A 26,016-nucleotide genomic window follows, 5' to 3' on the forward strand; every position below is an offset into this window, starting at 1 on the left:
GTTTAGGAGCGAAATAAGAAAACGTGTTTGTTCTTCAGAATCCAAAAGCAAAAGGGCCGACCGGCGTTTTTATTTTCTTTTACTAACCTAAAGCGAATGCAAGTCAAAAGCGAATAGAAAGCGCATGGTTGCATTTACGAAATAAATGCACATGGTTGTATTTATGAAATAATAAATTTTAAAGCTTGTGGTGTTGCCACATATATACCACCGTATTCACCAAATTTGGCTCCGTGTGATTTTTTCTTGTTCCCCAAGTTGAAATTGCCGCTCCGCGAAACCCGTTTTCAGTCTACCGAAGTGATAAAACAAAATTCCCTGAAGGAACTGAAAGCCTTCTCCAAACAGTTCTTATAAAAGAGTTTTGAGGGCTGGAAAAATCGTTGGCATAAATGTATGAGAAGTGGTGGGGATTGAAGGCGAAAATGTACACACCGTACAACTCTCAAAGTTTCGATTAGATTTATCAATGGACCTTAAAATCTTTAGGAACTTTTACAGAAATCTATTGTAGGTCTCTTTAGGAATTAAGCAGTGATTTGTTGGCTTGAAGGGTGGATTAGAGATAGGTTTTCAATAAATTAGTTCGGTTATATTTAGAATCGATAACATTATAGTCCACTGATTCATGCAAATTTTGTCCAACGCGGATTTATGTGATCAAAACTCCATATCCAATGAAAATGTATAATAACTTATAAAACATCAATTCTTTTTTAAGTATATTTCTCGTGGTGAATGAACTTACATTCTTCTGCGACTTTAGAGACTTCTGGCGAAACTTTAAGGGTTATTCCTAGAACATTTTTCATAAAATTATACTAAACGATGCTTGTAGTAACTATCATACACCCCCCGGAACTAATTTTAAAAGTGTAAAAATTGAATAAACAGAAATATGAAAGTTGGTAAGCGGATTCCTTAGTAGTTACGAAAAAAGTTTGATTCATAGATGGGCGTAATGGGACCACTGCCACGCCCACAAATCACCATTAACCGAAAACCTCTAAAGTGCCATAACTAAGCACTAAATTATGATATAAAACTTTAATTAAGCACAGGAGATCGCAGTAGCAAGAGACACCTGTGGATGAAAATATTTTAAAAAGTAGGCGTGGTCCCGCCGTCATAAAAACTACTACCGATACTGTGAAAATAGATGAAATCGCAAGATAACTCAGCTCTCTCTTCATATAACGGTACTGTTCAAAACTAATAAAAACGCAATAAATCAATAACTAAAAAAGCCAGAGATGTTAAATTTTACATCCGAGTTGGTATGAGAGGGCTTCATGGGAAACACATATCTTGAGACCCGCCCCTCTAATTTGAACCACATTCGGTATATGACATTCTTTCTATAATATAACTGTGTGAATATGAGCTAAATCGGACTACAACCACTCCTATATTCCATTTAACACAATTTTAAATTCCACTTGATTCTTTTACTTTCATGTGTACTAATCATGAAGCCATCAATTATGCCACCTTATGACCAAAAACTGTATAAATGGAACCAAAACTGTTCAAGCCTTTGGATACCAAATATGTGGGCGCCAGAGCCTGTAGCTGACTTTTTACCGAAAATATTGTGAAAATCAATGTGTCAGATTTATAATTTAAATTCAGAGAGAATCCTTTCCTGATAGTAATATATTTGTCTGCTACAAATGGGTTGAATCGGGTTTATACTTCCCTTCACCCTCATATATGTACCTAATATAGAGATTTTTTAACTTCCAGGGGACTTTATATCGTATACATCCGTTAATATGTGAGTTATCTTAATTAATTTGAGAGCGTGTTTTACTAATAACGGTACATTTTTGTGCATAGAATGAATAAAATCGCCCTAATGTAATCCATATCCTTTAATCACTGCATGTTGCAAGTGCGATGATGTTTGGTTGTACCCGAACTTAGCTCTTACTTATTTGTTATAGTTTTTTATAGCAGTTATTGAAATTCCTTTGCTTTCTATACAAATAAAAGCCCATATTACATGCAGACATATGTATAAGCGCACTATATTTTACGCGAATCTGAAATATGATATTGTCGTATAAATAAATTGCTTGCAATTGACACTGACAAGTGCACAAATAAAGATGGTTTTATTAACTCACCGACAGTGGAATTGTTCTGGCGATACGCTTTGTATATTTTCTATACTCGTATATATATTTGTATATACGTATTTGCAAATACCGAAGAATCATAAAAAATTAAGAATATATCGAAGTCTGATTTGTTTACCTTATTTGTTAAATAATTATTGGAATTGCTTGAAATTTCCGAAACAATAAATTTTATTTTCCTTATTTATTATTTTATTGCAGCTACGTGTAGAAGAAAATATAGCAAGGCGTCATCAAAAAAGCCGTAAACTCATAAAAATTGTGAAATCACAACAAAAAGTAAAGACGAACAAAAAACGCCAATAAAGCAAATTTTTAGTGAAATCAACAATTAAACGATTAAGCAGGAAAACGAAATAACATAAAAATTGTTTCAGCGATTTATTACAAAAAAAAAAAAAAAATAAAAAAAAAAATCGTCACCAGTATACTCAACGCGAGTATTTCGGTTATCGCAAATCCGCTGCGTCAGCTAGCCGGCAATACGCGCATTTCTCATGCAAGTTTCGCATTGCATTTCGGCCCTGCAACACACCCATCAAACGGACCAATCAGCTTTACCAATAGCTTGTGGCATAACGGTGTAAGAGCAGCATAAAGCAACGCGAGCGCCAGCGAGAGTTAGAGAGCACATGTTTCAGAGCATAAGCTATCAACGTGGTAAGTAACGAAATTGACTTCGACACTATAACCCCGTTCATAGAACATTCTAGAAATTTGCGGCACAATTTAAAAAAAAATATGTATGCTCGTAATATGGCCATACAAAAAGCAACAAACGGCCTTGCAACATAACGGGACCACGCATAAAATTGCTCAGCAAAGCACGCGCAAAGCCACTGAGAGCATAGTTGACACAAGTGAGCATAAAAGAGCGCTTACTTTTGCATGTGGCATATGCTTGCTGAAAGGGAGTGTGCTCATGTCGAGGAGGTGGTTATGTTGCTGCTCACACCCATTTGCATACATATTTATGTATGTAGGTAGGTAGTTGCTTGTAGCGATTTTGTTGTTGCCACAGCTTGTACATTCATAACTTCACTGAAGTGGCGAGATCCCTACAACAACTCATTCATAGCATATCTATGTATGTATGGACTATGTGCCACTCATGAGTATCTATGTCTGTTTGAATTTATTTGGAAATTTTCCATTGCTTTTTTGAGGGAGTGGTGTGAGTGGAGTGGAGAGCATGGCACGCTTACTCATCGCTTTACGCGCGCTAAAACAAAAAGAAAACATACATAGCAGCATAAACTCCAATAGTAACTGCATTAATGTTTGGTGTTGCCACATAAAATAACTGTATATACTGGCTTACTTTTATATGGTTTTTAGTCTTTGAGATATCGATCTGAAATTGTGCAAACATGCTTTTCTTCCCAATTAGCTTTCGGAATCATCGATATCGGACCACTATAGTATCGATCAAAATCTAATATTGGAAACTTTTATATTTGGCGAGTTATCTTCAAGAAATTATGCTGAGAGAAGTTTTATTTTCATTCTTCTTTAATTTTTGGTAGATCTTCCGAGCTTATATCCGTTTATTCGTGCTGGACACTTTTAAAATTAGTTCCGAGGGTCCAAAAAACGGAAGTTTCGTCTTGCTGAAAACATACACAGGAAGTTTAAAATCTTTTCATAAACATTTTCTGAGATGGCCTTCAGCTCCTTCAGGGAATTATGTTTTATCTCTTCGGTAGACTGGAAACGGGTTCCACGGAGCGGCAATTTTAGTTTGGGGAACAAGAAAAAATCACACGGAGCCAAATCTGGTGAATACGGTGGTATATCGATGGTATTCATTGCGTGTTTGGCTTTCAATTCGGTCACAATCTTAGCTCGATGCGATGGTGCATTATCATAGTGTAAAATTCTTGAATTGTTCTTCCACAATTTTGGTCGTTTTCGACGGTGTTCTCACGCAAACGCCTCAATACAGCCAAATAAAACTATTTATTGACCGCCTGTCCCTCCGGAACAAATTCATGATATACCAAACCACGAATATCGAAAAAAAGGAATGAGCATCACCTTGATTTTTGAGCGACTTGGGCGTGGATTTTTGGTTACGGCTCGTGTTTTTCCCCTCCATTCCGATGATTGTTGACTTGTTTGCTTGTCAAACTCATAAAGCTATATTTCATCGGCAGTTATTATGCTTCCCATGAATGTGGAATCGGAATTCTCGCGATGAAGCATGTCTAAAGACACTTGTTTGCGGTACTATTTTTGAAAAAAATCAGATTTATCGGCACGAGTCGAGCAAGAACGTGTTTCATACCCAAAATTTCCACGAAAATCACTTGAAGGGACTCGCGAGAGATGTCGAGCTCTCTTGCCATCTCTCTAACTATACTTGCCTCACAATTATCAAGCACCATATCTTTCACTTTTTTAATATTTTCATGAATTGAAGAGGTTGAAGATCGTCCAGAACTTTTGAAGGCTTTGTACCACACTTATGTTTTTGATAAAACTGAATTATCGTGAGCCAAGAAATAGGAAATTTGAGGCAAATTCTTTGTTCGATATTTTTATCCATTGTAAAAATCACAATCACTGAGATGTACCGTCTAAAATAGCTGATGAAATATCATTGACTGAGAACGCATAATAGGTGAGATCATAAATTGGCCCTTAAAACCCAGAGGCAAAAAATCACTCTTGTGTGTTCGGACTTTCATCAATACGGCAACAATGTGACATGCTGCACATGTCGCTGAAAATCACGAACCACCAACGAATGCGAGTAGTAGAGCGCAAAATGGCAACGTGCAAAACGTGAGAGAAACGTGAGTAAACAACCTAGAGTAGTAGCGCTACGCTAACAGCCGGCTGTGCAGTCAAGCGACCCCACAGGGCCATAGTACAGCATTTACATGCCGCCGCCATCATCGCCCAACAAGCCGAGCAGCATTGCCACCTCTTCTTACAACAAAAATTTGCTTGTTGATGAGACTTTGGTCTCTGCGCTGCTTGGTTGATTGGCTGGCGCGCTCCCACTGTTGCCGCTCGCTTTGCTTTCGATTGCTCGTGTCAGCGGCAGATAGAAATTGCGTCTTTCGCATGACACAACGTGAATCGGACGGCGACTACACGCGTGGTGTAACAAACAGTGCTCTAGTAGTGAATATAGCATATTTTCCAATTGTGTGTTCGTTTCTTTTTTCTGGTTTAACTAATTGAAGCAGAAAGCCGCAGTGCACACAAACACATATAGATACACTCACACACATATCGACTAACGTGTGCATTGCGACATACATACATACATGTGGCCAACTTGATCTCGCGGTAAGTGTGTGGGGGGCGTAGAAGAGATAATAAGTGTAACCAGTGCTTTGGTGTGCTGAAAGGCGTGGGTGGGGGCAGCTGCTAATTTTAGTGTAACAATTTTAGTTTTAGCAATATATTTATAAATGAAAGTGCTGGCAAAAACTTGCAACTTGCAACTGGCGGCTGGAAATGCTTTGTGAAACACGAAAAGACAGCAGGCAAAGTTTGCGGCGTATAAAGTGTGCTAAATCTCTCATTGGACACAGCGCGGTTTATTGATTTTTGACTGTAGTGAGAAGATGTGAAAACTTATTTTCGTAAATCATATTGCAGATTTTGAGATTTTTGTGTGATGTAGTTTAATGAACACTCGTAAATTTATTGAAAAACATTTTTGGAGTTTTTTGATTAGAAATTTGGTTTTAGTATAAATTTTTTTTTTTTATGTGAACACCCCAAAAATTGCATACTGACTTATTATATTATGATATGTTCTGGAGCGAAAAAAAAAATTAAAATAAATTTACAGCGCCTTAAATCTGACTTTTTTCCATTAAAAATTTTAATTTTTTTAATATAATCTTTAGAAAGTGCTCTAACATGCATTTTCTGTGAAAATATGTGTCTGATTCGCATATCTCGTACTCTGAAAAGAGTGAATTGATGATAAAAATATTTTATTCTGTTATATGAAAATTCAGTTTCCAAGTCTTCAATCGCAATCTCTAGCTTCTTCGATATCCAAACCGACTGTCAAAGATTTCATCATCATTTTTAAAATTTTCTGTTCAGAAAAATAATTGTACTTCACCAATGTGTGAGTCTGAATCCAAATTTAAGTAATTTGTGGTCAAAAAAAATATTTCTGAGCCTCAGATTTTCAGTATGAACAATTTGTTCAGAGCTTCAGTTTGAACAACTCTTTGCACTTAACTGTTTTTGGGATATTTGAGCGCTTATCTGAAATCAGTCTTCAAAAATTGCAAAACCTTAGATTCGAAGATTGTATGTACATATGTAGGGATTGCCATCAATCTGCAGCGCTGATTTTTAATAAGACGTGTCATTAAATATCAAAAATTTATTTATCGTTAAGAGAAATTATCTTAAAAATGTTTTTTTTTTCGAATTTTTAATTTGGGACATTACTATATTATTTGAAATCTTTTACTATTTTGTAAACAAAAGTATATTTCGTCACATAAAATTTAAAATAACGTAACCTTTCATACGTTTACAGGCGAAAGGAAAACGATATAATAGAAACCACTCATTTTGAAACAAAATTAGAGTTTTGGTTATAAAAATGGTTATACATCGGTTATATATTACTTATATATTGGTTATAAATTGGGTATATATTAGTTATTTTTGTCAGCGGAAGGTTAATATTTTATAGTGCATATATATAATATGATATAGTAAATCGTGAGCAATAAAATTCTCCATTTCGATTTTTTGATGATACGTAGCTTTGCATTTCAAGTGACGATTTTTACTATTTTTGAAAGTGATTACTTATATTTGAGTACTTAATAGTAGATTAATATATAAAATTTATTTAGGATACGAATAGCTTTTCAAAAAAAAAAAATTACTTTAAGCGCATGCTGGTTTAACTATAGATATAACTACTTATATAGTATAGAAAATATTTGTAATGAAATCAGCTGAAAAAGTTTTAGTAAAAGTAAATAAAAACTACAAAAAATGTTAACTTAGGTTGCACTGCAGCAATAGTACCCTTAACAGATGTATTTTTATGGCATAAAAGGGTCTAAAAAGACCTTTATATTGATTTTGATCGGTCAGTTTATATGACAGCTATATGTTCTAGTGGTCCGATCTGAAAAATTTTATCAGAGATTGCATAATTGCCTTAGGTAATAGTCCGTACCAAATTTCTTGAAGATAACTCGTCAAAAGAAAAAGCTTTCCATACAAGCACTTTATTACGATCACTCAGTTTGTATGGTAGCTATATGCTATAGCGTTCCGATCTGAACAATATCTTCGAACATTGTATCCTTGGTTCAGATAATACTGCATGCCAAATTTCATGAAGATACCTCTTCAAATAAAACAGTTTTTTATACAAGGATTTGATTTTGAACAGACAGTTTATATGACAGATATATTTTATAGTAGTCCAATATCGAAGATTTGGGCAGATAAGCATCTTCTTGGGGAGGAAAAGACGTATACAAAATTTCAGATCGTTATCTCAAAATTTGAGCGACTAGTACCAGTATATACAGATAGTCGGGCTGGCGGCTAAATCGAGCTCGGCATGCTGATCTTTTATATATAGATACATATATATAATTAATAGGACCTCCAACTCTTCTTAATACTTAAAGTACTCTATTCAGGCTATAAATATAACTTGTATAAAAAATTGGTATTTGCTTAACCTTGAAAATCGTACCACTGTGCGTAGTAATGATATGATAAATATCAAAAAACACCACTTCGCTTTAATATTATAAACAGTTGGATTTTTAAATCATTCTTCGTTTCACACTTCCAACATACTTTCTAATTTTAGACTCAGTCTTCTAACCAACTTAAGCTTTCAAATAAATCGTGTTGCCAGCGCGCTGACTTAATTAATTATTAAGACCAAGCGATAAAACTAGTTTTGTTATATAAAATAAATATAAATATTCATATGTAGATATGTATTTAAGAAACACTTATGAACCATACATTCTTTTTAATCTTACAGATAACGGAACTTCCGAACAAAGTGCCAATAAGAGTCATTGAGCTTGTTGCCGCATAGTCTGCGCTTAAAAACTCAACAAAAAGTGACAGAAAAATATTCTATTAATTCAAGTAGAGCAAAAGAGCAACAGAAAAAAAACTATCAAGTGCCAAAATCGCGCACATGAAACTCTGAACAATCGTACCCAACCTTTGGTGGACTTCGTGCCACGTTACTAAGCAGCCGCCGCGTTGTGTGTGTAAAACCGAGAATTTGAAAAACTTTTTAATATGTGTGTAAAAAACTGTTGTAAAGTAGCGTAAATACACGCCACTAACGTCAGGAGACACCCACACAGACACACACACACCCCCACACCGCACACAACAAACCCCCCATGCTAAGATATCGGCTGGTGTCGACACATTTCCTCAAACAGCCGTAGATTGTTTTCCGCCGCCGAGCCAGCCAAGCAGAGACGAGTCCAGCCGAGTCGCGTCAACGAACGCGAAACGAGTGCATCACCAACAATACACACCAACAAATACATAACGGAGTGAAAGAACAAGCAGAACAACAACAAACACGAACACACATAGACACATACAAACACATACGAATACACCTGGTACACATTGAAGAACACGTCGTAGGCTAGTACGCGGAGCCCGATAGTGCGTGTGCGTGACTAGCGCGGTGCATGAGGGAGCGAATAGTGGGAGCAAGCTGCAGCAATACGCCTGCGTTCACGCCGGGAGCACGAGAGAGAGAGTGAGAGAGAAGCGTAGCAACGTAGTTTTCAAGCGTTTAGTAGGCACAACGCCTGAGAGCCTAAAAGCCGACTATAGAAGATATAGAAAAATAGAAAAGTGAAAAAACAAAAGCGCCGTTAGCAGCACGCTGTGGGCGTATAGTTGTGCCACTTTTCTGTGGAAATTCGCCAGTTGCGTTTGGCGATCGCCGGCAAATAGTGGACGAGCTTTATATTGCATTTGTCGAATTGCACATCTGGATAATACCGCGACTATTCGGATAAGCAAACGCTACGAAGCAGCTTGAATTACGCCGTCATTGACTGCGTCGAGCATAATCAACGACGCTGACGACAACACCCACGGTTCGGGTGCAACACACACAGTCGTTTAATCAATAAAACGCAATACCGTTAGCGGTAAGCTAGACATTTCGACTAGCAGCACTTAGCTGATAACAACCCCATATCGTTGCGATTTCGAAGCGGTTAGTGGCGATTTATTGCCGTACACGCCCAGCCACGCCACAAAGAGATTATATTTGCGCTAATTACTTGCATTGTTGATTGTTGAGTTGTTACCTAACGGTTTCATCAAAGCCATCATAGCTGTGGTATAGCTTGGTACAGGTCCAAAAAGGGAAACTTCGGGCGAGACTATTGTTAATCGCCAACAACAGCAGCAACAAAAGCGCCAGCCGCCTACCCACTTGGCATTCGGATCGTTTTAGAGGTTACACGCGGGGCCGTGGTGACTTCTTCTCAACTGGCCCTGTAACTTTTGTCACAACGTATTCGTTAAGAGTTTTCCGTTTATTCGGTACGTACGACAACAATTTGAATAGCGAAAATGTGCAGAGATCGCGATATGATTTTGCCATAGATCAACGTAATCGCCAATATAAAGTCAAGAAAAAAATCAAGCTAAAGTAAGCGCTGCGCTAGAGTGTGCAAGCCAGTGAACAACGGTAGAGTGTGAGTGCGAGAGAGAGAGAAGACGCTAAGCGGCGACAGAACGTGCAAACTGGTTAAATTCTTGCGCCGAAAAATTCGAAATAAAATTCGGTTATCTCAACTGCTCATAGCAGCTGTGTGACTTTGGAGTGCTTAAGTGTGTGAAAATTATAACGGAAAATTAACGAAGGTCATTAAGTTGTTGCGGTTTGTAGCAACGAAACGCTTTGTAATTTCGCTACCAAGTTAACAACGCTTCACGTTTAAGCGTTAAATTAATCGTTATCGATAACATTTACGTATCACCGAACGCCACATAACATAATAGTTCGTGTACGCGCTTTATATGTGCGCACAATTCCTCACAGTGTAATATACGCAGAATTTTTTAGGTGCACATAACCTCAAATATTTTCTGCAATGTGACTGTTGAGCGTCAATTTTTCGTTTGATTAAAAACTACATCCGTTGCCGACAATCGATTTATCGTTCGTTCAGTCGAGTGTGTATTTTACCGAAACCAGCCGAAACGGTTGCCTGAGCAATAGTTTGAACGTGTTGAAAATTTTGTGAAATTAAAAAAAAAAAATAAAAAAATTGTAGTGAAATTTAGATCTGTGTTTTTTGAGTTTAAACGTAAATATAAAATAGCATAAAGGATTAATTTGAACCGTTAAATTCGTTTGCTTGTGTCAAACGGAGAAACTGTAACAGGGCAAGGAATCAAAGAAAAAGCGGCAAGATTGAAGAATTTGCGAGGAACTTTTGGAAGTCTATTAAGGCTTGCGTTGTGAGTATACATTTTATTTATTGTAGTTTTTAGTAATTATTTCCTAAGTTATATGTAATCAATGAATTTTGCTTTTGTATAGCATACACTTAGGATGCAGTTATATAAAAAATTTTCAAATTTCAAATATTTTTGTTCAAAAATATTAAATATTTTATAGTGCATAGCAAGGAAGCTAATAACTACTAATTAAGAAATCAGCATGTCAAATGATTTGAAAAAAAAATTAAGTTAATTAAAAATATTGCCTACTTTTAGGGTGATCTTCCAAAGACTCAAATAATTTCTATCAGTTATCAAGCTATCATACTTAGACCTATTTGATTAGGTAAAATATACATCGTTTTATGCGATGATTTGTTGCCATTTTGAAGGTAATGCCACTCTCAAAGAAACCTTCGTTCTAAATGCCAAAACATTGAAATTTCAAAAGCTTTCATTGAGTCAAAGTTTTGTTTTGCTTGTTTACATACCCATTGAGCCAGAAAGAGGCCTCGCCGCTGAACCAAATTTAGCTCGATAACGTCGGATCTTCTTGCAACTTTTCAAGAGCTCATAGAGCAAAGAGCTGTCGCTTGGGAAGGTCGAGCGGCTTCAGTTCTTACGCAAGCTGTATTTTGTACGCTTTCAATCTAAGAAAGTCGTTCCACACGTCAGTCCGAGTTGCTGCAAACGGCGCCGAATAGGTTTCCATCTACGGTCTTCGTATACACTCTCAGCTACGGCTGCTTCACTGGGTGCTGGATGTGGTCTATTCGGTGGAATGTCATCCAGTAATGAATGTTGGGTCTGAAGACGGGTAATTTTTTTTCAGAATAAGATAGTATAGATAATCTTGACATAGCGACATTCGAAATAATGAAGAATCCGTGGCAACAGTGGCTTGAACTTTTTCCCTTCTACTTTAAGGACTCATAACGCAATGAAAATAATAATTATTTTTAATAATATTTTTTTTTTAATTAAATGTTTATGTTCACAGCTGATTTTGACTGCTATCTGTCAAAGAACTTCAACGTCAAAAGAAAACATGCAAAATAATTATAATAATTAATATTTGTAGTATGACTGATAAGCCCTACCCTAAACTGACCTATCACAGTATACACTTGTTCGAAGCTCGTTTACTGTATGGTACGTAACTTCACCGTTATCAAGTAAACGACTGTTTGACAAGCAGTAAATGACTGCCTTAACAACACTTATATTTGTCAAAGTCAAATAGAGGCGTGTCGCAACGAAAGAATTCAATCCAAAGCAAGCATGTGACAACACAACCATAATAAAGTGGCTTGTTCCACTAATTAAGTGGTTAACCAATATTTGCCATATACACAAAGAAATATAAAAACTGAAAACTAAACTAAATTTTATTGACAATTATTGAATAATTAAGGCAATAAAGTCATTAAGAATCTGTGGTTTTGAATTGGCATTTCAGTTTGACAGATTTTTATTGAAAAATTGGACAAAACACTTTCTGTGGGTTCAAATAGCAGATGAGGTGGGGTACTTTTTTCACGAAAAAAATTAATAAAAATAAAAAAAAATAATAAAATAAAAAAATACAAATAAATAAAAACAAAAATATTAAAAAAATGTTAAAAATAAAAAAAAAAATATTAAAAAAAAAAATAATTAAAAAAAATATTAAAAAATAAATTATTTAAAAAAAAAATTAAAAAAAAAAATATTAAAAAAAAAATATTAAAAAAAAAAAATTATTAAAAAAAAAAATATTTAAAAAAAAATTGAAAAATATTTTTTTAAATACCCAAAATCTTGCCAAACTTTTTATTAATCGCTTTCAAAATTGTATACCCAACACAAAAGGTTTGATTCTCTCTCTCCCAAATGCCCTCTAAAATATCGAAAAATTGCACGTTTAATTTCAAATTAAGTATTACAAAGCCACAATCGCTTTACATTGTATGCAATTAAGTACATATATACTCATAAGTACATACGTAGAGATTAAAGTTAAACACTTTATCGCATTCTTGGAATGACATTTAAACTTAGTCACACACAGCGTGTTTGATTGTTTATTTAATATCGCGCGGCACTGCCTTGACCATATTACAAAAATGTGTAGACGAGCACTTAAGTGCTTGGAGTGAGTACCTAAGCAACAGTAGCGCGAAATATAAAAAGAAAATAAAGCAGACAAAAACACTTTATGGAAATTTTACGACAGCGCTTATAAACAAATGGAAAGAGAAATAAATATCGCATATACATACCAACAATGTTGTAAATGCATAGAAGAGTATACACCTCTAATCATGTGTGAATTCTGTGAAAAGAAGAAGACAAAATATGCAGAAAATGTATGTCTATAGTATAAAATTACAAAATAAATATTTCAAGTGTTGTTATTCTTCTATACATACTTTTATAATAAAATATAAAAGGTGATTCATTTCGAGGTTTCCTACATTTTTAAAGAAAAAACACAGAAACTTCAAATTTAATGGGGAATGTTTATTATCATTCGAAAGAATATTCTTTGGCATTTATCTTTTAAAGATTATCTCTTTCAAATGTTGGTCGCGGCTACGTCTCAGGTGGTCCATCCGTTGATTTCCATTTTTGATGACTCGTTCGAGTATTTTGACAGATAACTGGCGAATAACACACGTGATGTTTTGCTCCAAGACCTAAACCTAAATATACTCTAGACTTTATATATCCCCGCAGTTTAACGGTGTGATATCATATGATCTCGGTGGCCAATCGACCGGTCCAAATAGTGAAGTTATCTGCTGACTGAAGTGTTCTCTCAATAGATTCATTGATTGATGAGATGTGTGGAAAGTGGCGCAGTTGTGTTGAAACCAAATATCGCCGAGATCACGAGCTTCAATTTCAGGCATCAAATATTCGGTTATAATGGCGCGATAATGGTCGCCATTGACGGTTACGTTCTCACCGCTATAATTTTTGAAGAAATATGGACCGATGATTCCACCGATCCACAAACCAAATTAAACCGTTATTTTTTCTGGTTGAAATGGCAGCTCCTGAATCTTTTCAGGTTGCTCTTCGTCCCAAATGCGGCAATTTTTTATTTTTTACATATAGCCATTAGGGCAGATATGGAGCTCATTGCGGAACAGAATTTGGCTCGAAAAAGTCGAACCTTCTTTGAACTTTTCAAGAGCCCATAGAGCGAAGTGATGTCGCTTGGGAAGGTCGAGCGGCTTTAGTTCTTACTCAAGCTCTATTTTCTTCACTTTCAATTCAAGTTCTCGACGCAAAATGTGACAAGTCGTTCCGTACGTCAGTCCGAGTTGTGGCGAACGGCGCCGAATCTATTCTCCACGGTCTTTGTGTGGACTCTGAGCTACGGCTACTATATTTTCTTTTATATTTTTTTTCGTTCGGTCGAATATTATCCAATATACATCATATATAGTATACTGTTTCAATACCAAATGCATAGAAAATTGCCGGAAATATATTTTGTTTGTATTTTAAATACGTAGGCAACTCTCTTGTTAGCTAATCGCTAATTGAAACCCACCAACTAGTGCCGTTTTAAAATTTTTAGGCCAGTTTTTTTTTTTAAATAATATTAACAAATCGTAAAGAAATATCCGGTTTGTACTTGTGGCAACCCTATTCAAAATTATTGTTTAAATGCAAGTCATTCCGTTTCAGATGCTTATTTCTCTGACTTAAAAATTATATTCAAAAAAGTATAACAAATTTTCTTGATTATGCTGTTGTTTTTTTATCATATTTAGTGGCAACCCTATTCATATTTTTTTAACGTAGAGTACTGAATCGTTGGTCGTACCTGTTTTTCTGACTTTGTTTAATTTTATTGCAATGTATTGTTTTGATATAGGTGGCAACTCTGTTAAAACAAATTATTAAGAATTTATTTAACATTAAAACATCTGGTAAATTTCTCTTTTTTTTTTACTTTAACTTTAAAATAACTCGTTGATTATGAGCTCTCATTTAAGATGATATGGCAACTCTAATCACATACAATTTCTGAGCTTTCATTGATTACTTTCATTCTTAAATACATACATAAGTTACTTCAATTTTATTAGTTTTTTAGATATATTATTTGAGTAAACATATATAATTTCTAAAAATCATGCTGAATTTGTAATAAAAAGTTCAAATAGTTTAATTAATTGACCAAATATAGCCCGCTAATCGCACGCGTGTAATCTAAAAGCTACAGCAAATACTTAAAATTATCTAGAGCGCCATGTGTCAACCCAAAACTGACAACCTCAATCATCATTAAGGTCAAGCAAATATGTCTAAACAAACACAAATCGAAGCCACGCAATATGTCAATAGACGGACGCCCATACCGAGTGTTATAACGCAGCCTGTCGACACATGTGCCTTACACGATAATCCATAAATAATGCGAGAGCACTTACCTGCCTACACCCAGCGGGTGCGAATTTGAAGATAACACTGCGCTGTAACACATATGTAAGATATATAGTACATACATATGCTTGTATGCTATATAGACTAGCAGCTCGTTGATTGACCTGCAACGCTGTCTATGACCGCTTGCATAATTTATAAGCCACTTTGTATTTATTATGTATGTATGTGTGTGTGAAAAGTATTGCGCAGTAGTAGGCAGCCATTGTAAACTTGAACACCTGTAAGCTTTCTATAGAAAGTAGCGCAGCGCCTAAAAGCACGCAACAGTTAAAAATTACGCGACAATGACAGTAAATGTGTCACCACCATCCCTAATGGCCCTAAGCACATACGTATAATACATATATACACAAATACATACAAGCATACGTACATACACGCATACATATACATATATGTACATACATACACATATGCACACATACTTGGACTCGTATGTCATAAGAACGCCTTTGAACTTAAGCAAAAATCCATAAGGCTCATATACGCCACCCATTATGCCTTCTTTACCGCCCCTCTGCAGCGCTTAGCATACCTGGATTTAGCTTTTTACTTAAGTCCACACACCTCCCTTGTCCCCATCTGAGTTACGCTATAATTCTAAAACACCGATTATGTAATTTGAGTAGCAAATTTTACACTTTAGATTACCATGCACTTTGGTAGGCTACTCTTCCCGTTTGTTAGTAATTTCAGCTGCACGCTACTAAGCTGCGTTTTTTGTACTTTGTACTTTCGCTGCTGACACTTTCATTCGCGCTTGAAGCGTGTGTCGTGAAAAATAGATACTTTGGCCGGCTAATTCCTACTTATTCTTTATTATAAGGCATTTGCTTTTGCAATAATGTCATTACACAGTAATTGAATTGACTCGCATTGCTGTTGTCTCGGACGGATGATGTGCTTTTGCAGGGTTTATCGATATAATTTTTGTATATCGATAGCGAACAGTATGATTAGTGGTTATGGAAATAGTCAATATAATACTGTCCAAGTCCATATCATCCCTTTCGGGTCAAAAATATTCGGTAGCGATTCCCATTCACAGCACGTGTCGGTCTTGATCATCACTGAAGAGGTACGGCCCAATACGACTATGTGCCCAATAATGCTTATTGGCGAAGCCATTCAGCCGGAAATGAGCCTCATCACTGAAGATGAATTTTAGATGAAAATCCGGATCATTTTCAAGTTGTTGCTCAGCCCAATTCACGAACATACGACGTTTCTGTGGGTCAAGCGGCTTCAGTTCTTACTTCAATATGATCTTGTACGGATTTTTTTTTTGCAAAATTCGCCACAACGATATCACAGAGTCGCCCAACACCTGAGAGCGACATGTGAGAGACTAATTTGGGTCTTCCAAAATTGATGCGCTAGCGGCAGCAATATTCTCGACACTACGAGCTCTTCTTTGCCTCACTGGCTGGGGAACATTTTGTATTGCGCCTGTGGATTAAAATTTTTCCAGGAGACACTCAATTGTTGATCTGTCAAGACGATTATGACGACCATAAATTGGACGTAGCGCTCTTTAAGTTGAGGCCACTGACTCCGAATTTCGTTAGTAAATTGTAATGATTTCGACTCGTTTGTTGAACCGTATATCTTTCAAAGACGATTTATTAAATATATGTACATCGATAACAAACGATTACTCGCTACTTCATATCGTCCATCTCTAACTAAATATATCGCGTGGCTAGATTAGTTAGCTCATATTTTTTGTCTTAACTGTCGTCTATTCGTTTTCCATTAGTGGTTACAAAATTGACTGTCAGTTAAGTACAACTAATTAAATTACTAATGGCTCATTATTTGTTTGACGCGTGACTGAAATTTTGATGAGCTCACGAAACCCAAAAGAAATACTTATTTACTTAAATGCCGGAAATTTCTTTTTTTTCCAGCTAGTGTAATTTAGAGTAGACCCACCGACTGAGTGAATAAAAATGTTGAAAAATAATTTTATTTATTTTTTAATTTATTCTTGCTTTCTACATTTCACATCACCAAAAATAGATTTCTAAATTTATTACCTCACAGGTGGCATTTATGAATTTGGTTCGCCTTGTATGGAATTCCTCTTAATAAATCTCAAGTAGCTCAGGTTATGCGTTAACCATATAAGCAAACATTTCTTTCCACTAAAATTGAGATTATCTTGATATTTCAATTATTGCTGCTAGACTTTAAGTTATTTTGGTCTAAATAACTACATATATATTGTCAGCTGTCATTTTTCGTTATCTCTGTTAGTTAGTATTGTTCAGACAGTTTAATTTTGGCCCAAACTAAATGGAACAAGGTAAAACCAAAAATGTGTAAACAATCGTACATTTAAGGAAAGTTTGCTTTATCTATAAAAAGTTGACAGACGCACAAATAGTCTCGAATTTTGTTTGCTTTTATCACTGTCATGTTCTAAGTTTCGGTTGTTTACTATTTTAAAAGTATTATCTGACATAACAAATTGAGTAGTTAGTTATTTTTGGAAGTTAGCTGCGGTGGGATGTCGTAGTACCATGTTCCAGCAGATTGGAATCGCTGAGACAACTAAGACGCTAATTGACTACATTATAATATTAATTGACTCAATTTGTTTGATATTCAGACATATGCCGTAGTGATTTTCTTTTGGCAGCTTATAACATACATACACACTTACATTTCTATACATTATCTTATGTCCCGTTTAATCAGGGCATAAATACTACCCAAATGTGACAGTTCAAAAATAGCTTTTCTTCCACATCCTCCTGTAAATTTTTTGCGCAAACAATTACACGACGTAGGTGCGCTTAACTCGCTCGCTTCCAGCATTCATTGAGTGTCGGGAATTTTCCATAGTGTTGCCGGGCATTTAGTCGTAATTTAGTAAGATATTTAATGACATATGTGATAAATTGTTTATTAATTACTGTTCATTTGCACTTTATTGTAATATTGTCTAAATTGTTTGCATGTCGCGCCACTTTGTGTGGCTTCGTGAATCTTCAAATTGAATTAATAGGCGATAATTAGTGGAGCTATGCGTCGTGAAATGCCCAACAATTCTCCACGGGAATCATTACAGTAAGCAATTACTTATTTGCCAACTTAATAATAGCATTTCTCATGGAAATGTCAGTGTTGAGGGAATGACATCAATGGGGAATGAAGCAAGATAAAATGTCGTGGTAAATTAGTTAACAAATAAATGTCTGGATTGAATGTAGTTTTGGTATAAGTAGATGTGATGGAAAAATTGAATTATCAATGGAAATTGTATGCAACGAGTATGCGGTAATTTTTTCAAGCTATTTAGAGAGGAATTTCTATTCTTAGCTTGTTTGAGTTTAACTATGAGTGAGAAGGGGTGGAAAATCATAGAAAGTAGTTTCATTCTTCCTTAGTGTGTACGGCAATTAAGTCGAACGAAGTTTGAATCGAGTCTCCGAACATATTGTTTGCAAAACTCAGAAGGAAATTTCGAAGAAACCAGCGTGAGGAGTTGAGCTAATTTGGCCCCATCTGCATATATGTATGCGAACTAGTCCCTCAGTTTTAAAGATATTAATCTGAAATTCACCACACATCTTTCTCTCACTAAGAAGCTGCTTATTTATCGGAATCGCCGATATCGGTCGACTATTGCTTACAGCTGCCATATAAACTGCCCGATCAAATTCAAGTACTTGTATGAAAAACTTTTTTATTTCAAAAGTAATCTTTACGAAAATCGGCATAGAATTTTGTCCAAGCCAATGCTATAATCTCTGAATAAATTGCTGAGATCGGTCACCTTTAACAAAGAGCTGCCCTACAATTTGATCGATCAAAATCAAGTTCTTGTATGGAAAACTTTTTTAATTGACAAGGTATCTTTACGAAATTCGGTAGGAATTATTGTCGAAGGCAATGCTATAAGCTCCGTAGAAATTATTCAGAACGGGTCACAATAGCATATAGCTGCCATATAAACTAATTGATCAAAATCAAGACCTTGTAAGGAAAACTTTGCTATTTGACAAGATATCTTCACGAAATTTGGTAAATATTATTATCCAATGCCTTACTATAGTCTCAGACCACATTTCTATTTTTTTTTATTTAAATATTTTCATACTTTTTATTTACTATCGCCAAATTTATTATGATAATGATAAACACAAAAAAAACTTGCGTGAAACCAAAAATTTATTACTGCAATATTTCTTTATATTAGAAACCCGAACACGTACGCTGCCAAAGCGAATTAATTAGTAAAACATAATAAATATTATTTTATGCCAATTGCATACATACATACATATATACAAACTACTGTAACACTTCTGCATTTTTTGTTGTTGCTAAACTGTCGCGTAATCACTAATTTGTCAGAAATATTAGTTGCCGATTGTTTTTGGCATCGTTTTGTCGTTTATTGGCGGCAGATTGATAACAAAGTATATAAAAATACATATCTACACAGTGTGTATGAATGTGCGTTTACCGCTAAGCTTAAAAAACATATTTAATGCAAATATGCTGATGAAGTGTACTAAACAAAAGCTAGCAAGCCGATTACTTAGTTACTATATAAACCGTAATTGCTCCGCTGAAATGTAAATGAGACATTTATTGTTGCCTCACATCGCCTTCACTTCGTAATCGCCGAATGACATGCAATTTTTGCTCACTCTACCACACGCCTTGGCGGTCTGTGCGGCTTGTGTGCCGGTGCGATATGCCACTTTTGATTAGCGGGCGAAGCAGAAACAAGTTGCTAGTTTTATCGATGCTTGCCAAAACTAACGTTATGACACATTGAACCTATCAAAAATATATTTACATACCTCCATAGCGCTCTCTATAAAGCTATTCTGTGCTTTGTAACACGAGTACCTGCCGAGTTTGCTTATTCAACACATCAACTGAGTGCCAATTAAATCGATAATACCATTTGCTTGTCAAAAAATTTTCCATTGAACTGCTTAATGCGTACAATAGCAACAATAACAAAGCACGTACTGCCCAAAATGTAGAGATTCTCTGTTTTTTACGCTCCATTTGCTGAGAGTCACACCAACCAAACACACGCACTCCCAATTAAATTGTAATTATCAAATTGTTGTTGTCATGTGTATCTCCAGTAAGCTCGTTAAAATGCCAAAACTGTCGAAGGAATGCTTTGTCTGTAGCATTACACGCGTGCGGCAAATCAGCAGCGAGTATCTAATCAATATTACAAAAGTCAACATATACGTATGTTTGTACCTATAGTATGTATACACATCTATAGGCATATAAACATAGATATGCGGCGAGCATGATACTCGTAATAATATGTGCTGAGTTGTGGTTTAATTTTTATTTATTGAGGGAATTTGCTTAAGTTTTTTTTGTAAAGTAGAAATTAGGTTAGGCTAATCTGGTAGGCCAATGAGCCCCGCATAGGCCAGTTTTAGATCTTTGCAATACCAGATGGATTTCAGTTACTAGGTACAGGAGGAATAGTCATTCTTTAGGATGAATTTTAACAGACTCTATGGCCCCACAATCAATATCTCCTCTAGTGTATAGTATCGTGTGGACGCCAGATGCTTACAGCGTAGTCTTGTCAGTGCGGGATTAGTGCACAAGAGATGCTCCATTCTTCCCTGATATCTTGCTTTAGACATTTCCTGCCGTCTTCTCGATCTATCAGCCCCATTATGTGTGCGTGTGTCGCCACCAGACAGTGACCAGTTAGTAGAAAATTAATTTTGTATAGATTTCTAAAATAACAGACATATTTGAACGAAATTTTCATAGCGAGGACCACGAAACCTCCGAAAATTCAATCACCAAACTCTAAATTGGGTGTTAGGGATATTTTTTTAATAACTTAGCCGACGATCGCAGATGCCAAAACGAGTGTTTTGAGGATTTTGATATCTAAGATATCAAACCTAACACATTTTCAGAGATTTTTTTTTTCATCTCTTCGATCGACTGAAAAGCGGTCCCATGCAGCGGCAATTACAGTTTGGGGAACAAGAATAAATCACACTGAGCCAAATGGTACTCATTGGAACAAATTTTGAGTTTTGGTATATAACGGTTATATATCGGTTATATCTATCAAGAAAATTTGATTTACCGCTTATTTTTTGATGCTAATATGAAATTTACTTATTCCTGCAATAATTACCACTTTTCACCTGTTATTTTTTCGAAATCACGCACCTTAAAGTACGAAACTATGAAATATATATGTATCTTCGAAAATAACACATATTCCCGCACCTTTAGCAGCCAGCTTCTCCAACGCCGCAAATCTCTAGTTCTTTCTACGCATTTTTCGTGGCGTGTTGTGTGTTCTTGCGCGAGCAATACGACGCCAAACACGAAAATAACGTTAAACACGAACTCCACTCGCATTTCAGGTGGTCAGAGTAAAGGTGAAACCCTTTGGTAATTACCGAAACTTTACTCTTTGCAGCATTGGTGAGTGGCACGCGCCGCTAACTGTCACTTGATAATCGTTTCTCATACCTTTCTTGTTGCTTTTTACTCTATTTATTTCGTTTTATTATTATTTTGTTGCTTTTTTACTTTGTTTTATTTCTGTTTTCTTTATTTTCTTTCTTTTTTACGTTGTTTTATTTATTTTTTGGGGTTTTCCGTTGGTGTCTATATACACATGTGCATTGTACGTGTGATTTTTTTGAGGTTAGGATTTCATTGAATTTTCCATTAGTATTGACAGATCACCTGTTTGGGATTTCAGACATGGTGTCAAAGAGAAAAGATGCTCATAGTATGGCTTTGACATTTCATCATGAATAGACTTACTAAACGAGCAACGCTTGCAAATCATTGAATTTATTACGTGGGATTTTCAAATCAGTGTTCGGTTCGAATGTGTTTCGCGCGCGCTTTTTTATGTTTTGTTCAGCGATGAGGCTCATTCTGGTTGAATGGCTACGTAAATAAGCAAAATTGCCGCATTTGGGTGAAGAGCAACCAGAAGCCGTTCAAGAAAAATGCCCATGCATCCCGAAAAATGCACTGTTTGGTGTGGTTTTGTACGCTGGTGGAATCATTGGACCGTATTTTTCAAAGATGCTGTTTGGACGCAACGTTACGGTGAATGGCGATCGCTATCGTTCGATGCTAACAACTTTTTGTTGCCCAAAAATGGAAGAACTGAACTTGGTTGACATGTGGTTTCAACAAGATGGCGCTACATGCCACACAGCTCGCGATTCTATGGCCATTTTGAGGGAAAAAAACTTCGGACAACAATTCCTCTCAAGAAATGGACCCGTAAGTTGGCCACCAAGATCATGCGATTTAACGCCTTTAGGGACTATTTTTTTTGTGGGCTACGTCAAGTCTAAAGTCTACAGAAATAAGCCAGCAACTATTCCAGCTTTGGAAGACAACATTTCCGAAGAAATTCGGGCTATTCGAAATGCTCGAAAAAGTTGCCCAAAATTGGACTTTCCGAATGGACCACCTAAGACGCAGCCGCGGTCAACATTTAAATGAAATTATCTTCAAAAAAGTAAATGTCATGAACCAATATAACGTTTCAAATAAAAGAACCGATGAGATTTTGCAAATGTTTATTTCGTTTTTTTTAAAAAAAAAGTATCAAGCTCTTAAAAAATCACCCTTTATTATACAAATTGGGCGGCTAAAGAGGACACTTGAAGCGTTAGTAAAACTGTTTGTTGTCTGTTGATTGCTGGAGGTCATGGATAATTTGGCAGGCAGACTTGTAATTATCCTTAGCAAACACACGCACATCTCATATACTATAGCTAAATTATATATTCTGTGTGTCCTTTTTGTGTTTGCCTACTTTTTGACTATGAGTTTAGTAATCGCCAAGCGGATGTCGCGCGAGCAAGTGAAAATGAATTACGGTAACTTCGGTATATTATTTAGAGAAATATGAGCATTGAGAGCTGAGTGGTTTTGGTGAAGATTTTAGTATTTCTCATATTAAAAAAAATAAAAATAATATTTAAATAAACGTAAACCTTTGATTAAATTCCTTGTACGTAATGGTTGCGCCTAAATTCACATTAAAAATAGTTAACGTCAGGGTGGTGAGTAATCGGTTATTATTCAAGTTATTATTTCTTGCGTTTCTAAATCTTGGGTAGTCGAAAAAGTCTTTTCGTATTTTGTCAATAGATGTCGTCGCAGTCGCATAACTCCAGTTCTACCAAGTTTATACTGATTGAAGTCTCTAGCGGAAAAATGGCAAAAAGTGGTCTATCAAAATGTAGCTTTTTTCTTACTATTATTCATTATAAACATAAAAAAGTTGAAGTTTGATTAGAAATACGAAAATACTTTTTCGACTACCAATACATAGTAGCATATTGTTGCTTTTACGCTACCAAGGTTTTTTGCTCCATAATTCGCAATAACGATTCAAAAGCAACTACAACAATGTTAGTTTTTCGCTATATCTCTTACACTTATTTTTAATTATTTTCAGATTCAAAAACTTTGGTTAGTAACAAGCTCAAAAGCAAGCTTGATTTTTTTAGTTTCCTTTGTGTTGGCTATCATGCGCTGCTTCATGAGTTCAAAACCCAAGTGTGACAAAATTCGAAACAAACTATAGGTTAAAAATGCAAAATCTTCGAAATTATGCAGTTTTGATTGAAAACTGTTTTTCTTAACACTGCAGTAAGACTTTATTGCCTTGGCTTAGCGCATTTAGCATGGCTTGTGGATATTAATCGGGGGTATGCAGAAAAGCTTGGCCAAACACCCGTCAATAACTGAGTGCCACCTTTTGTTATTATTTCTATCATTCGCATGCCATTCACTTGTCGACAAGTCAATTGAAATTGTGTTAACGCATTGAGTATGTTTGCGCATGCGCAACAGCATTGAATTTTAATGGCAACAAACACCACACCGGTCTATTTATAGTTAATAAAGCATTGCACACATTTTAATTCATGTTTCCTTTTTTTAAATTTTTTTTTTTATATTTTTCTTTTAATTTTTTTTATATTTTTTTTATATATTTTTTTTATATATTTCTTTTTAATTATTTTCAATTATTTTTTTATTTTGACGTGTTTTGATATATTTTTATGTTTTTTTTTGGAAGTTTCTAGTGGTGTGCTTGAGTTCATCGCCTGCAAAAAAATCAGCATTACGAATGTATGCGTGCAGTAATAATAATAATAATAACAATAAACAAATTTCGCGAACTTTTTTGCCGCGCCCAACGTGGGAATTGTTGCTGTGTTGTAATGGCATTTTTTGTCATTTCCTTATTATGCACATCTTTCTAGCTCAAGGGCTGCGTTAATTTTGTCTGCTACATATTTATAGTAAAGTTTGTGTGTACTGCATTTAAAATGCAATATGTTTGCCTCCAATTTTATTTACTCTGGCATGGCAACCTGTGAGATAATAAAAAATTTTAAATTTTTTTTGCAAACTTTTTTGTTGCTGTGCACTGAGGTTAGTGAATTGCTTGGCTAATTATGGAATTAGATAATTTTTTGACATCACCGACAAGCCCTCAAAATCAATGTTGTCTACTGAGTGACGCGTCGAGTGCCAAATATAATTAAAAATACATAAGTTGACTTAAGATAAAATTTTTTCGTTGAAATCAAATAAATTTAATTAGCAGTTCGCAAGATAACTGCTACGTGTTGATGGTTGTGAGTAATCTATTTGTGTTCTTTCTAAAATAAGCGTGATTATGATGAAATGTGTGGAATATAAAAATAGCAGCAATATTTTTAATTAAAATTAAGCACAAATTTGTTATCTGTTTATACTTTGCTGCCCTAGTTCTGCTTTAGAAAAGAAGAAATAATGCTGATTTTAATCATTTTGAACTTGACTACAAGCTTTTCGAGTCTAATTGTGTTCCACCGAAGACAGTTTAATATATGTATATCAAAGGTGTACTCAGCCCGTCTGATAGAGTAAGTGATCAGAAATTTCTGTGGAAACTTGGTGAACAATTTTTCTCTTGTAAAGTATAGATACTACATATAGTCACTTAAAATGCACAACAATGTTTCATAAAAAACCGAAATTGAATTTTTCATTGCTTACGATTCGCTACATTATGTTACATATATCTAGCATAACATTTTCAGCTGCCGCTATCAAATACAACCAATATATTGGTTAGTCGAAAAAGTATTTTCCTATTTTGTAAATTTTTTACATGCTTTATCAGATAGGTGGTGCTGTTGTCGAAGTAATTTCAAAATATTGTATTTTCTGACTGATTTTTTTCATTTGAGGTAAAAAGGAAGTCACACCACTGCATTTCTAACAAAAAAATGTGAGATATAATAATCAGGGTGGTTTAAAGCCAGCGAAATTTACATGAAAAGTTTATAAAAACTTGTTTATACCCTTAACAGAATATATTAAGTTTGCCACAAAGTTTCTAATACCCAAAGGAAAAGTCAGAGATCTGAGAACTGAAACGACTTAGCCATGTCTGTCTGTCCAACCGTTTGTCTATGTACATATATGCGAACAAGTCAGTTAATTTTTGAAATATTGATCTGAAATCGTGCACCCGTCCCTTTCTCATTATGAACCTGCTTATTTGTGAGAATGACTAATATCAGACCACTATAGCATATAGCTGTCATAGAAACCGAATTATCGGAATCAACTGCTTGTATTAAAAACTTCGCTATTTGATGAGATATCTTAACGAAATTTTGCGCGAGTTATTGTTTGAAGCAACGATGCTATCTCCGAAGAAATGGTTCAGATCGGGTCGCTATAGTATATAGCTGCCATACAAACAAAATTGTCGGAATCAAGTGCTTGTATGAAAAACTTTTCTATTTTATGAGATATCTTGATGAAATTTCGCACCAGTTATTGTTTGAAGCAACACTGCAATCTCCGAAAAAATTGTTCAGATCGAACGATAATAGCATATAGCTGCAATACAAACCAAATTATCGAAATCAAGTGCTTGTATGAAAAACAT

General features: G+C 35.3%; 1 protein-coding gene across 2 annotated transcripts in view; it reads left to right on the forward strand.

Annotated features, from left to right (window-relative positions):
- The window catches only part of LOC105227726 (protein FAM13A), a 72,653-nt gene that overhangs the window by 15,478 nt on the left and 31,159 nt on the right, over nucleotides 1-26,016 (forward strand). Inside the window, exons 2-3 of one of the 2 annotated variants that reach the window (XM_049452783.1) lie at nucleotides 2,343-2,801; nucleotides 8,152-10,625. The gene's annotated coding sequence lies outside the window, so the exon portion shown is untranslated. Of the gene's footprint in view, nucleotides 1-2,342; nucleotides 2,802-5,193; nucleotides 5,442-8,151; nucleotides 10,626-26,016 lie in introns of those variants that run through there. The other variant, XM_049452784.1, reaches the window with a different exon arrangement.

This window comes from Bactrocera dorsalis, chromosome 3 (genome assembly GCF_023373825.1).
Source record: "Bactrocera dorsalis isolate Fly_Bdor chromosome 3, ASM2337382v1, whole genome shotgun sequence".
Classification (NCBI taxonomy): Eukaryota; Metazoa; Arthropoda; class Insecta; order Diptera; family Tephritidae; genus Bactrocera; species Bactrocera dorsalis.